Here is a 14,902-nt window from a genome sequence, read left to right as displayed (position 1 = left end):
GCGCTGTGATGTCTAGTTTTGTCGATGGTGCGAATTTCTGCTAAGCGCTTCCAAATTGCGAAAAGCATGGCGACTCTTCCTAAAAATGAATGCGACGCGCGGTACTCGTCTTGTGGGGCTGAAGACGGACCTTCCGAAACTCCGCGGAGAGAGGCTTTGCTAAAATCGTCACGGGTGAAGAGCAAGTCTTCAGGCGTAACTGTCCAAAGCGGGCCGACATGAATGTCGGAATGAACACGCAAGTTCCAGGGACCCGCGAGAGAAAGGAGCTTACGTAGGCTGCAGGGCACCCATGCGCAGAACAAACAGGCGAGCTAAAAGCGGGGCAACAATGTGGATATACCGAGTGATGGGCCGATAAGTAGAGCGAGTCGGAGAAAGATTAGCCGGCGCACAGTGTGGATTACGGGACGTCGTCGGGAACAGATCTGAAGGAAATTACTTCGTCACGCAGGGTAGAAGTCTTGTTGACATCTTTTTTTTTATTGCGATAGTATGCATTATGACATAACGCCTACATTACAAGTGTATGTTATAACCCCCGTTTCGCGGAGGAATGCAAAGAAGGGAGCGGTGGCAGACCACCTCCATATCCACCAAATGGAGGTCATGTGGTCTGCCATGTACCGAGAAGGTGCCGCGTTATGGCCTCTTCGAATGAAGGGTACGTCCACAGCAGGTGTTCTGCGTCAGAATCGTCGGCAGGAGCTGTGAACAGGGCATGGTAGCGTGGTGGCCACGCCCGGGTCACAGCGGGAGAGAAGACTCTTCGCAGCAAGACCTCCTGCCAGCGAGCGAGTCTACCGGGGAGGTCCGTTCCACACGGTGGAATTAGAGCACGTGTGGCGCGACGGAGATCTTCTTTCTGTTGGGGAAACTGTTCTGGGAGACCGATTGTCAGCAAAGGCAATCAATGGTCATGGAGCAAATGTTTGGTAGCAGGCACTATACGCCGCAATGTGAGCGGGGAACGTATCCCGGCCGCGGACCCACGAGATCCGGAGAGTGCGGGGGTCTCGTGAATGTGCCTCGAGACAGCCGAGTTACTTACTCGACGTAAATCCCGTATGACTGCTGTAGAGTCTGCATAGAGTTGTTTAGTACCTCCAGGGGCTTGAAAAACGGGAGTTCGTGCTTGTAAGCCGTCCCAGACGGATGTAAATCACGTATGACTGTTGTAGAGTCTGCATAGAGTTGTTTAGTACCTCCAGGGGCTTGAAAAACAGGAGTACTTGTAAGCTGTCCCAGACGGATGTACGCTCGGCCAGCATAGATGCTATAGGGGTAGCAGCGTGTTTAGTAGACGCAAGTCTTACGGGCCGCTGGGTAGGCGGGCACTGCAGCACGCCGTTCTTGGCCCCAGCGTTCACAAAGGCCTGTACGTGTACCTGTGGTTGGGACTCATCCGCCAGTTATTGTGCGACCGCAAAAAGTGTCTGTACTTCCGTTGGATCGATTACGAAGTCGCGTTAATTTGCCTGCACGTGTTCCTGACAGAGGCGAAGTAAAAACTCTGCTTACATAGTAACATTGTGCTTGTAGAAAAAAAGCGAAGTGGTGGGAACGTGGTCGGCTTCGGCATGTATGTTTGTTTTGCGACGTTTAATTGTTCGGGCAATCTGTTCTTCCTCCATGCGAGCTGGAAACGCGTTAAGGCGTTGTTTCCCCCCTGGTGTCGGCGGTGGATCGGCGTTGTACGCAATCGCGCTACTTGGCATTCCGCAATTACTATCCCTCTAAAAACTCCTGAAGGGAAGCCTAAAAGCGCGCAATTACGGTACTCTCACGGCAGCTCCTTCAAGCGGGAAAAAAAGCCGATCTTAATTCACCGCCAGATGTCATCGCTATTACGGGACGCTTAAGGCCTCGCTGGCGCCCACACTGCAGGCGCTCAATTTACGCGTTTAACCTACTGTGGGAGACCGCCCCTGGCATCCAAACAGCAAAGGAGGCTTAAGACATGCAGTTAGCGTACGCTACATCGATCCTCCGTGCGTGGCTCTATCGACCTGCCGCGTTTTCCGGGGTCAGACCGGTTGGCGGGTCTTCGATCACCCGGGATGAAAAACAAGACGGCGAGGGAAAGGGAAGAGTGCCGCGCTGGCTCTAAACAAAAACTCTACGGGCCCCTGGGATTCACCTTCGAAATAAGTCTAGGCCGTAGAAGGTATACGTAGTTAAAGAAAAGGCTGCTGGGTCAGGGGTTTGCACTGTACTGTCAGTGACCTAGATAACGTCTAAGTATGTGGTTATGTGGCCATCTGGGCGAGAGAGAAAACATCGACCAGTCTTGACCTGTCTTGACCTGTTTTATCTCTCAAGGTGCGCCGAGAGTGGAGTCGGGTCTTGGCGCCCTTATTTGAATCGTTTGGGGCTCCGGTCATTAGGCAGCTCGTGGGAAGGCGTGTAAAGCAATACGAAGCCCCCGATCGAATTTTATTGTAGCTCATTATAAGCCCTCGGGTCGACGCGTCTGGAATGACATTTATACGCGATGAAGTGAGCTCCCCGAGGCGGCGTTTCGTTATCTGATGCACGTATACTCGTTGAACGAGGCATGAATTCGTTTAAATAGGAGCACGTAACCAGGCCGCGGGGAATCTTTTTTATTCGAGATTGACTGGTGTTCGATACTGTGTTTTCCAGGTTGCTTTTTCAGTCTATGAAAGACGGTTATAGTGTACAGATTGGCCGCACAAGCCGTCGCTCCAGAAACATCATATCCAGGGCCGTATATACCCTGAACATGTCGGGCAAGAGTGTAGTTTCGGGTTACTATTGCCCAATGTGATTCTGGTTGTCTGCTCCTGGGTTTCACTCAGCTGCTAAAAATAGCTCTTCTCAGGTAACACTTTATTATTGACACACCATAACCAATGTTGCGGCTGTATAACCGTGACGTCAGCGCCAGCGGTATTCAATGTGCACACTGTCCGTGGGTGCGTTGGTATCTTATCGAGGACTGGTGAGTCCTTGACAAAGCTCCATCCATACCGACGTAGATCTGCGGTCAAAGTGCTGCGAGAATAGCGTGCCGAAGGCTGCGTTGGATATTCCCTTACGTGCCGAAATCTATCGCGCCACTCCTGAACAAGCCGGTGATACATCTTCATACCACGGGATTCGGTTCCGTCAACCTGTGGATAACGGACTTCGCAAGCTTCGAAGGCAAAATGAAAGTATTGTTTGTTAAAAAAACAAGTACATGACTGTGCGATTATAGTTGTGCGTCTTGTTCCGTTTGATCGTCACTTGAATTGTGACGCGCAGTCAACTGGTAACTGCGTTTTTACTATCTCCCTTTTACGTCACTGATGACGTGTGTCGCGCGAAATTTGAAATTTTCCAACATTGCTTGCGTCTTGTCGGTTGAAGAACGTCTTTCGTGGCCGGAACGAAGATGATTGAGTTACCAGAGTCTAGTTGTCTCAAAGTTAAACAATTAAGGTTGCATTTTCTCGTTGCTTCCTCTAACGAGGGAGCACGCTACGTCAATGTCAAGCGCAGATTAAGTAACAAAGCGGACTTTCCATGACGAGGCGCGCAGATCTGCGGAAATATTTTCAGTTCCTTCCTTTTCCGACATCAAGGCTGGAGCCGTAATTGAAGGGTGAAGGCTGTGACAGCGGCCTATTAGGCGGATGCAAGTATTGTACACGAACGTACTGGCGCTTACAATTAGGTCCCTTGTCTTCGGCAAGTGTACTGCAACGCGTTCAGGCCTCCTAGCTGTCAAGCCCATGAAGAGGGCTCGAGAAGGGGGTGGCACAAACGAACTGAACTGCCCGACCGTGAAGAAGAGTTCCGGAGGAGAGGGGGGGGGGGGGTGGCAAGCAAGAACAAAGAAACGCAGAACAAATAAAAGCGAAGTTCTCAAGCAGCGACGTTTCGGCAAGCCTGCTCGCGCAGGAAAACAAAGATGCAGAAAAGCAAGTCCCACCGCGGCAACGTCATTACAGCCGACAGCGGCGGTATGCGACTTGTGGCAGGCGACATCCGCTAAGCCTCGCGCAGACGACCGCGGCTTTAGAACAATGGATCCGTCCGCGCGCGCCAAGCGTCTACACTACTCGAACTGGCCTATTACAACAAAGCGCCGCGCTTATCCGTGCACGTCGAAGCAGGCACACACCGGCGAGGAAGAGAAAAAAAAAACACCAAAAACACTAAAACAACGCCTGGGAAGCGCGGCGGCGACCGGAACCACCAAGCGAGCGCAAGCAGCCCGCTCGCGCGTTTCGCGCACGGTCCAAAGTGGCGTGAAATTGCCAAGGTCAAACATGGCCGTGAGGCGGCAGCGGCAGCGCATGTGGACTCGTGCACTTCTATGTGCACTAAGCGCAGCTGTCATCGTTTTATACGGCAGTTTTTCTTATTGATTTTTTTTGCTCGTGCTGTTATTACCACTTCCTTCTCCGGGCATTTGGCAAGCAGCCACGCCGCGGGAGCACCACATAGTACGTATGAAAGGAATAGTGCGCGACTGTATGCTTCGGAGTAACACGGGGTATATAGCGGAAATTTACACGGTGTAAACTCACGCACGCGCGGTGTCGGAAAGTGACCGACTACTATACTGTATCGGGAGCTTCGCTACACCCGGCGCGCGTTGAGACTCTATTACGGTTGCATACCTCAACGTTGATTCGACGCTTGCAAGACAAACGAACGTAACTAAAATTCACTTAAGCGGGTTCTCGACTCATTAAGCGAGAAAGGTAATTAGCCTGGTGGAACCCAGATACCATGGTAATTGCACGGATTACCCCATACGTTAGCAGAGGTCAAGTCCCATGCTCCCATTTTTGTGTATAGGAGCAGTAAGTATACTTGACGGCAAAATAAAGCAGGAGAGAGAGAGAGAGAGAGAGAGAGAGAGAGAGAGAGAGAGAGAGAGAGAGAGAGAGAGAGAGAGAGAGAGAGAGAGAGAGAGAGAGAGAGAGAGAGATAAACAAAACGGAGAAGCTTGTTGTTAAGACAAGCGCTCATCACAGCACCATTAAGCGTTATCACCACCGGGGCATGCGTGCCAAGTGCGTGCCCATCTGAAAGAAAAAGAACAAAGACCCTCAATTGGTTCTATATACAGACGGGAATCTATATATCGCTGCTGCAGCAGTCAGTGTGTGAACAGTGGGAGCACGGTAAGCAGTTTCCGGCGCACATTCTCTCGTGTGTTTGCACAGCTGCCCACGCACCAGCTGCAGCCTCCTTTAACCCTATAGCTCCGAAATTATCGCAAGACAGGCGCCTGCCTCGGCACGGGCACAAATTCTCGGCTCGGCCGTGAGGATATCTTCAGATTTCAGTGAACCGGGGAAATACACGCGAAATAGGCTTCGCTGCTATATATATATATATATATATGAAGGCAAATCTCTTGCTGAAACGTTGGCAACAATCGTGGTCGCTACCTTGTTCCGAAAGGGAAAATGAGGGACTCGTTGAATTAATAGAGATATAAGGTAGGCAGTCGTGAAAGCCAAGGAAAGCACAAGGAAAACAATGTGGTAGGTCATTTATTATCGTTGGAACAGGTACAGATTTTGGAAAGGAAGTGGAGAACATCCTACCCGGCGCGCATGATTGATTAATTGGCAGATGTAAGTGTATGTATGTATGTATGTATGTATGTATGTATGTATGTATGTATGTATGTATGTATGTATGTATGTATGTATGTATGTATGTATGTATGTATGTATTGGCATATTTCTCTCCACTGTCTTTCTATTTTTCAAACAGTTCAAAAACTATATTTATTTCAAGAACAATAAATGACGAACTACCGGTTCCCCTTTGCCTGCCTTGTCGTTCTTGACTGCTAGCCTTCGTGTCTGTGTTTATTCAACGGGACCTCACTTACAATTTTGATTCGCTGTATATATACAGGTGTGCGGGTGGGACGTTGCGATTGTCGTATGATGCACATTTGGTGAGACTGAGACGATACAGCGGCAATTCGCTTAGAAACGTCGCGGAGGCATCCGGCTTGGGAAGGCGCTACCCGTGCCGCACTCTGCGCGGGGGCCGCCGGCGTTTCTTTCCGTACATGTGTACAGTTCACATAAATTACGGACAAACCTGCTGAGGGCAAGAAAGCGAGCAGCAGCTGCCTGTGGCAGACTATTTGCGGAACTGTGAAACGGCGTTGGCGGTTTTTGGTGTTCGCGCGTGTCTCTGGAACGACTCCGCAGCGCGCCTAGCTGAGCGACTCGCGATGGACTTTAGCAAAGTACGCGTTTTTGGCTCCTACCAACGCACACTGAAAAAGTACTATAGCCCCCGCACACTGAAGTACTTGTGTGAGTACAAAGTACAGTACGCACGCGCAAGTGAAATGAAGACCCAACAAATGTAGCAACTTAGTCTTGTAGAGTCAAATCGAAACCAAGTTTAATTTGCCGAAAAAAATCGGTGCGGCTACCCGAATTGTTGATGGTCTTGGGCTTCTGAACCTTAGCTTAATATATGCTGAAGCCGCAGTTCGTCAGTTCCTCTACAGGATGCACGTTCCTGTCTCCCTTGTGTTTTAAATTCAAATTCCTGGAATCGCCGGTAGCATTTTCGGACTACGTCAACTTGGGGCCCTTGTTGGGACGTCCATCGCACCATATATTTTTGTTTCTTTTTCTGTACTTTAGTTTCGTGGCTACTGCCTTGTAAGTCGCTTTTAGGGGCGAAGTCCCTTAGGGGCTCGGGCTGTTGGTGTCTCCCGCTGTCGTCTTCGTAATCGTCGCCTCACGTAGTCACGGTACTAAAACACTGGGAAACTCGTTAACGCCTAGCGCTAAAACTTAAAAAAGAAACTCCGGGACACTCGTTCACGCCTCGCGCTGGAGCGCTTCGTGCTTCAAAGACAAGATACTTTTACAGCAAAGCGGTATACCTCTACCCCCAAACGGTTTCATCTCCGTTGGCAAAAAACTCCAAGGCGCCAAGAATACTCACACACTGCATGCTTCGCCCTTCCCCAGATTTCACGTTAGTGGAGATGGCTCGGGATTTTTTTGGTACTCTCAGTCGTGCCTATCAACACGAATGCGCCTTACTGACAAAGTTGTCACCAAAGACACTATACAAGGTCGTCAGTAGATTAATTGGATGAAAAGTAATCACAGTACAGATAATTACGGGAGTTCATGCAGTTTTTACTGGTTGCCACCTGAATGTGTTAAGTTGGTCAAGGCTCATGAAGGAAAAATACGAAGGAAATACGAAGGAAAAATACGAAAGGATAGCGACTTTCCCGAGCGTTGGTTAGTTATTACAAACGCGAAACACCATTGTGACGTGAATGAAACGAAGTGACGATATAATGTATGCGTTCTCGTTCACGTTTGCAAGTTTGCGCTTCAGTTGTTGCCGACTCCATGTATCAATCGATACAATGGCGTGGTGCGATGCACGCCAAAAGAACGCATGCTCGTGGGATAACCGGATGTATTGTTCGTATGCATATGTGGCCAAGCTTTGTGGGGCCTATGCATTCAACCTTCGTTGGGTAACGAAGCCAGCACGCATGACTAAAGCGCACTGGACCCAAGAGGCCGCCGCTTGCATTGGACCCTGACTGAGCTTTGTCGCGCAAGCATTCAGAGCTGGCATTCCGCATCAGCTTGCGTACCCGTCTGTTATTCTTTGAAACGTTCCGATGACTAAATCGTTGCTAACAGAACAAAAAAGAAAAAAATAAGAAAGAGAGCTCGAAGACGTGTTAATACGAGCACATCCGCTTCGGATGCATGTCCGCTTAGTGAGACCTCGAATGCGTATTTTGCGTGGTTTCAGCAACCGCGAAGTGTATACGATAAAATTGCGGAAACTCTCAAGTGCAAATTGTCGAATGAACGCGTCAACAGCAATTGTGTACACCGAGGGCCTATTTAAAGTTGGCTCCAATACTATACAGAGATGCATTCCTGGGCAGACATTCCTCCAGGTGCCGTATGCAACAAAATAGGATGGCCTTCGGTGTTTAATTAGACACCATGCATCCCTACATTGTAAAATGATTTACACCCTTTTTGTCTATAACACCGTCACACCCTATCAAAAACGAAGAAAAACACCCTCATTAAGGGTGTAATTAACGAAAAAAACCATTTGAAAGGGTGTTTTTTTTGTGTTTGCTAGGGTGTGAGAGTGTTATAAACGACAGAACACCTTAAAGCGTGTTTTCCTTTGTTGTTTTTTGCTAGGGTGGAAGGGTGTTAGTTATAAACAGTGATTTCGGGTGTAAATCATTTTACAGCGTATGAAGCGCTGTACATTAAACCGCGTTAAAGTCATCTCCACCATTAAACACATGCGTTGCACGGAGAACATTTTCATTCAGAAGCAAATAATCGATCTTATATGAAATTATTTTAAGAGACAAGAAGGGAGCGGAGTAGGTCAGGGAACAAACGCGTGTTGAGGAGTACAAATGGAGGAGAAATTGGCATGTAATGCGATCACAAGATAACCTTTGGTCATTAAGGGTAACAGAGTGGATTCCTAGAGAAGGCAAGCGTGGCAGGAGGGTGGGGGGGGGGGGGGGGGGCGAAGAAAGTTAGGTAGGCATAATGAGATCAAGAAGTTTGCGGGGGTAAATTGGTCGCAGTTATAGATAGGACCGGGATAATTGGAGAACTATGAGAGAGCCCTTTGCCCTTCATGCAGTGGGCGTAGATAGGCTGGTGATGATGGTGATGGTGATGATGGTGATGATGATGATGAAGGAGATGATGATCTGAAAGTATAAAGGGCCTTTTATTGAGAGCATTTTCGTATTCTGCTAAAGTGTGACACACAGAAAGGCTTAGGGGCAGTGCGAATTGGCATGTTGCGGTGGTCGTGCAATCTCATCGCAGCGTAGAACGGCGCAACCGTCGTATGCAGTAAAACCGCCGGCGACTTCTTCGGTCAGCCGTACACTTTCGCGAAGGGTGGTGCTGGAACATCAAAGCACCGGCGCGAGGCTGTATGGGCTTCTTATCATGGCACGAATGCAGACACGATTGAGCAGGGCCCGATGCCGCCAAGATAAGGCGACATGTGGCGGGGCACTTCGCTCGCATATCTTTTTATGACCTAGATATCAGAGGGGACCGCGGAGACGCTTCGTGTTGATCCCGGCTGGGCTCAATTGCGTTATTTGACGGGATCTTTATCCCTTCAGGTTATAGGATGGCCTCGGAGGAGGCTTACAGCGTGATTTCGCTTGGGTTCGCTAACCCTCGCGCGCGCCAAATACGAATGCTGCTTTTTCAGGCATACGGTGGAAGACGTAACTCGTAACCTCCAAGACCGACTATGTTAACTTGTTTTATGGCTTGTTTATGTTAGGAAAATGGAGACGGGCTATAACCGAAACAAATCTCCACTTCCATCGAACGCGGCTTCTTGTTAGAAATACGCCTAATTAGAAATACGCCTAATCAAAGTTCCACGTCGCATTTCACAAGTGACCTTCGCGAGCTATGACTTTCGTTCTCTCGCATTCCGCGATAAACAACAACAACAAAAAAATACCATCCGTTCCTAAGAAAAAAGTTGAGACAAGCGCGCGAAAGCTTTCTCGCTTCAAAACATGCGTCAAAAGTGCGTCGAAACCTTCGCTGAAAAAGTACGTCCACTCGATCGCCAAACCTTCAAAGACCCAAGTCAGAAACGGAAGAACGAACCCATGCGACGATTTTTCGCGCTCTAAGTAAACGCATCTGCGAAGGATCTAAATGTATACCGATACGTGGTTTATCTGAGATTCCTCCACGAGCGATGCGTGTATTGTCTTATCTCGAACCGTCCCCTTTTGGTGATTTTAAAGTAACCGTTTTTACACAATAGAAGCAGCCGGCGGTTTCACGCACGCGCCGAGTGTCCAGAGATCTTACGAGAGCTTTTCGGTCGACCAACCGGTCTACGGGGAAACTCAAGTTTATTTCACAGAGCGCCACGGGTCCCACTTACAAAAACATTTCAAGGTGAAGGCTGCAACTTTGCTCCGGATACATTCCTCACCGCTGACCTCGTAACAACTCTCTCTGCACTCGTCCGCGAGCTTTTCTCTGTAACGAACAGATAACGAAGACCCGACTCCGAACCGGCGATAAGCTAAGCTCCGTCCGTGAGGTTGCGAGTGCCGTTGTTGCGTCGCGTGCGCGGCCTCGTTGCTCGCTTTCGCTGCTATCTTTAAGCTGTCTTATCGCGAAACCGAGACGCCGCCGAGGCACGGGGGCGCGGGACGGATAAGAGCAGGTAGGTACTCGAAAACAGCGCGCGCAGGTGCTTTCGCTGTCGGGAAAGCCGGGTGGCGTCTTGGCGTGTTTGGACCGAAGCCGAAAGGATTGAGGAAAGAGCTGTAGTTGTTGAGAGTTGCGGGGGCGGGCGAGGAAAGATTGGCCTTTGTATCTGCGCCGTCCGTTGGAAACGCGTACCGCTCGCGGACCGGTTTTTTACCGCCGACGTTCCTCTGTTATGTGATCGACAGCGGCTTTGACGGGCGTTCATTGTAACTGAACGAAAGGAAACGGGAGGAGAGGGGTATGTCTACCTTCCTTGAGACGGAAGGCTGCACAGTTACTTAGATTCTAGAACGAAAGGCAAGGAAAGCACGTTATAACAGTCCCTTGGACAAAAATATGGCTTTGTTTTAAAAGCAGCTATACGCATTAGCGGAAATAGGCCACCTTTCAATCAATCAATCAATCAATCACTCAATCAATCAATCAATCAATCAATCAATCAATCAATCAATCAATCAATCAATCAATCGATCGATCGATCGATCGATCGATCGATCTGTTTATCTGACATACATACACAGCGGAAACAGCGGAGGAAGTAGCGGAGCTGGTGGTCTTCACTACACCTTTAACTTGGCTTTTTTTAGGCCTGCCCCTGTCTTAAGACAAAGATGGTTAAAAAGCGAAGCTTTCTCCATACATACTGGGTTAAATCAAAGTGCACAATCCACCATCCTAAAGCTCAAAATCCAAACTGTCCGAAGCCAAAGTCCACTCCAACTCAGCCAAAATCCAAAGCCAATACCCGGAATCGGGTTCGTAGCGCGGCGCGCGCCGAACCCAAAGGAAATGTGTGGCCGCCGCGCTACGAGCCCAAGGAAATGCTGTGCGGTGTTTTCTGTTAACGATCCGCACGGACAGAGCTCAAGCGTAAACAGAACCCTTTTTGTCGCACCCCGCCTTTCTCGCGTCGCTCATTTTTAAGGCGTTATTTTACGCGCACGCGCACGCGCATGCGGAAGCACAATATGCATGTTTTCAGGCGCATTAGGAGCTCAGCAAAAGCTACCGACCGACGCCCGTTCAGGAAAACGGTATGCCGTGTTATTGCGGCGTGAACGCGCGCTAGCGATGATGGCACTGTTTGTTAGTTTTGTCACGCGCAATCATTCTACCGCGCCGCACCATTGGGCCTTGTGTCGAAGGCAAAGAGTTTTAGAGTGATTCCATGTCAGACTTCGTGCGTGCGTCCGTTAACGAATTCAAGTGCCGAGTAATTCGGTACGGACGCGTCCGCTGGTCCGTGTGACCTTTCAGGGAACTTTTGTTGTGGCTTTTACGTACCGATCGTGTCATGACGCTCAGGCTGGGAGTTCGTGCACGCTCTAGTCACCCACAACTGTAGACCTAAGTTCAGCCTTTCCGCCGAAATTTAGTGGCTCTACGCCAAACGAGTCTTAACCACGTCTTAACCGTCTGCTCTTGGCTCTCTGATGGTGGAGCCGAAGGCCAAGGTTATCGCAGAATAGGTTTTGCTGCATTCCCGGTTGAATGTCGCGCGTCGGCGTATAGCTAAGGGGAACAAATGGAGATATATGAAGGGTAGATGAATTCCGGACCACTTGACACGTGCTCCCCGGATGGTTTAATGTCAAAGATGCGAGCCCAGGCCGGGCGCACATCTTTGTGGTTTCTGACCGTGAGAGCAAACCGCGTTTGCTATGGGGGATTCACTTTAGCTGGACTCGAATGCGAATTTCGCGCTATAGTGAACACGGCCTTTGGCACGCTCAGGTTGGGACTATACACACTTTGCACGGCAGTGAGTGACGGTGCTTCAGCTGGATCGCAGAGGGAGCTAATTAGTCGCAGGCACTGCATACGTAGTGGGCTTGCGCGGCGTAGTTAAAACGACACTGAAGTTGGCATGCAGGTACGACTCTCCGGAAGAATTCATATACAGTAGAAATCCTTTGCATAACGAAATTGCTGTATTCAAATTCACGTCCTGCTTGTTAGTTGCTTCACGGTCGACCCCACTGTACTTTGTATACATAGCACATATCGTACTCGCTTGTAACAAAGCCGTTTCTTGTACCGAGGTCTTCGATATAACATGGTTTTACTGTACTTTGTACACGGGTGGGAAAACGAATTCTACGAAGACAAGGTCCGCACGCATGAACCGAGCTGAACTCAGCTCGTGCATGAACTCAGCGTGCATGAACCGATATGCCAGTCTTCCAGCTGTCCGAAAAAGGAATTCGCTTCGAGAAGATTATTCCTTTTTTCATCCATCTTTATGCCGATGCTGAGATCTCGTCCCGGCACAGTTGTTGCGGCCGAGGACTTCCTGACTAGTACATCCTTGATGGACTGCAATCACGCTCCTCGTCGCGAGTACTACGCACCGTACCAAGATGTGGGGAGTTGAGTACCCCGAGGTTCAGAACATGCGTAACAAAGCTAACCTAACCGTAGATATACGCGTCCCCTCGTTGACGTTCGGCACGAAGCAGAAACGCGGAAGCCATGGACGCGCATTGTAGAGCCGGCGCACGCGACAATTGCGCGGGAACGCTGCGCGTCCGTTTTTAATGCGGCGCTCCGCCAAAGAACAAAACACGAAACAGACAAAAAAAAAAGCGCAAAACGCAGACGCAGGATTCAGTTCATTGTTCGCGTCGCACGGCGCGGTTCCCGCCGCGCTGTCCGCGCGGGGAGTGCTGGGAAAGCGGCGCTCACGTGAGCGCCCAAGCGGCCGCTTAGCCTTGATGGTTAATAATGGAGACAAATGTTGGACGCTGCGCGGCCGTCCCTGTGTGGCCGCACGCAGGCAACGAATGCACGCACGTCTGACGATCGTTGCCGTCGCCTTTAAACGGTGAGACAATGTGGACGCGAACGCGTGGTTAATTAAACGGCCGAGTTCATCGCACCGCGTGAGATAACGACAGTAGTGTAAGATGAGACGACGTTTATGGTGTGAGATAAAAAAAAATGGCACCATCTTCCCGTAGGGAAAACCCTGAGTAGTATGCAAAGCAGCCATGGGGTCGATTCAAGTGCCCATTAGTTTTCAGTTCGTCGTTTCCGTTAGGTTGAGGTACGTATCTATCGTTATATGGTAACTGCCACAGTTTTCACTCACCGGAACTACGACAGGGTTCCCCTACGGGAAGACGGTGTAATTTTACTAGATGCGACGGGGCTATGTCCCTCCCTTGTCGTTGTTGCGCCGTCCACACCCCCACTGCGCATGCTCGGCTTGCTGAACGCCCGGTGGTGCCTTACCCTTTAATGGCTCCTGGAGCGACAGTGTTACCGGTGTCTTCCTGGGCTGGCCCGAGATGAGCGGAGCATGCGCAGTGGGGGTGTGGACGGCGCCACAACAAGCTTAGCCCCGACCATGAGATGCTGGAGCGACAGTGTTGCCGGTGTCTTCCTGGGCCGGCACGAGACACGAGTACGCTTCCCCTTAAAGGGCTCCTGGAGCGGCAGTGTTGCCGGTGTCTTCCTGGGCCGGCGGATGGATGGACGACGGACGACGGAGCCGAGAGCAAGAGATGCCTTGCATCCAAAACGTTGACGTGAGAACAAAGTGGGTTCCTGAAGACGTGCGGGGGTGGTTAAAGTTGTCGAAGCTTCGGTAATCTGAGCGTGGTGTATTGCGGAAACTGCGAAATCACGCGGACGTCCTCTGCGTACCACAACACCTGTTTCAGAAGCCTGCGCTCAACCGATTGTCGTAACCCGACACAAAATTGGCGGTACTTAGCTTCCGCGTGAGGACGTTTTCTGGAGTTTTAACACCAGAGGTGTTTAAGCTTCTAGTTTCTAGTCGCGCCGTTCGGCCTTACCAGAAGAAAATACCACGAAAAAATACCGAGCGCACGTGAGCGCGCGCCTCGTGAGAGCGCCCGGCGTCGGCCTGCTCGAACTTCGAGAACGCCCTGCCCAGTGTTTGTGGCGTGATTTCTAGCGTGCTATTATTCTCGCTAGTTCACGCGCGTTTGCTCTTGAAGTGGGAAGCACAGAAGCCGAGTTCACGCTACAGACGCAGAGTTCGCAAAGCCCGTTGCGCGTGCTCACGCGGTCCACTTTGGGAAAGATGTGAAAGGCTGCTGACAAGGCGACCCGCACCTGCCAGTCGTGCAGAACTTTGAGCGGCAAGTTCGGAAGTCCATGTGAGGTGCAACAGCCGGGTCTCCGACGAAGGCCGCCAGCTCTGCGATTTCTCCAGCTTCGCACCATATAGTGCATGCAAGCTGCGCCAATCTTTTTTTTTGTTGTTGTTGTTGCTGGTTAAAGAAACCTTGCCACTGTTATCAAAAACCGAGTGAATAAATATACTCCCCAAGAAGGCTTTATCTAGTCAGCACTTTGACGGAGTGGGTACCCAGGAAATGGCTAGACACAGAGACGAGGAGATAGACACGGGCGGGCGGTCCAGATATGAACAGCGATACAGTAAAGGAATCGATTAGGCTAATGGGCTATAGTTAAGGCCGCGATACTTGGAGAGAACGTTTTGGTCCTCTGGTGGAGGGAATTGGCTGCGTGATGCCTTGTCGCTGCAAATGACATCTAAAGACGGCGTTTCTGCAACCGCTGTCCCTTCATCCTACTCCTCCCCCCCCCCCTCCACCTTCGTGCCCCTCCTCCTCGCCCGT

At 50.3% G+C, this 14,902-nt stretch overlaps 1 protein-coding gene across 4 annotated transcripts in view; it reads left to right on the top strand.

Annotated features, from left to right (window-relative positions):
• Positions 1-14,902, top strand: part of LOC144162744 (dihydropyrimidinase-related protein 2-like) — a 90,231-nt gene that overhangs the window by 50,133 nt on the left and 25,196 nt on the right. The window lies entirely within an intron of this gene.

This window comes from Haemaphysalis longicornis, unplaced genomic scaffold (assembly GCF_048455015.1).
Source record: "Haemaphysalis longicornis isolate Haplotype H1 unplaced genomic scaffold, Haemaphysalis longicornis Haplotype H1 scaffold_12, whole genome shotgun sequence".
In the NCBI taxonomy this organism is placed as follows: Eukaryota; Metazoa; Arthropoda; class Arachnida; order Ixodida; family Ixodidae; genus Haemaphysalis; species Haemaphysalis longicornis.
Note: the sequence above shows the minus strand (reverse complement) of the source record. Positions and strands in the feature narration are given on the sequence as shown.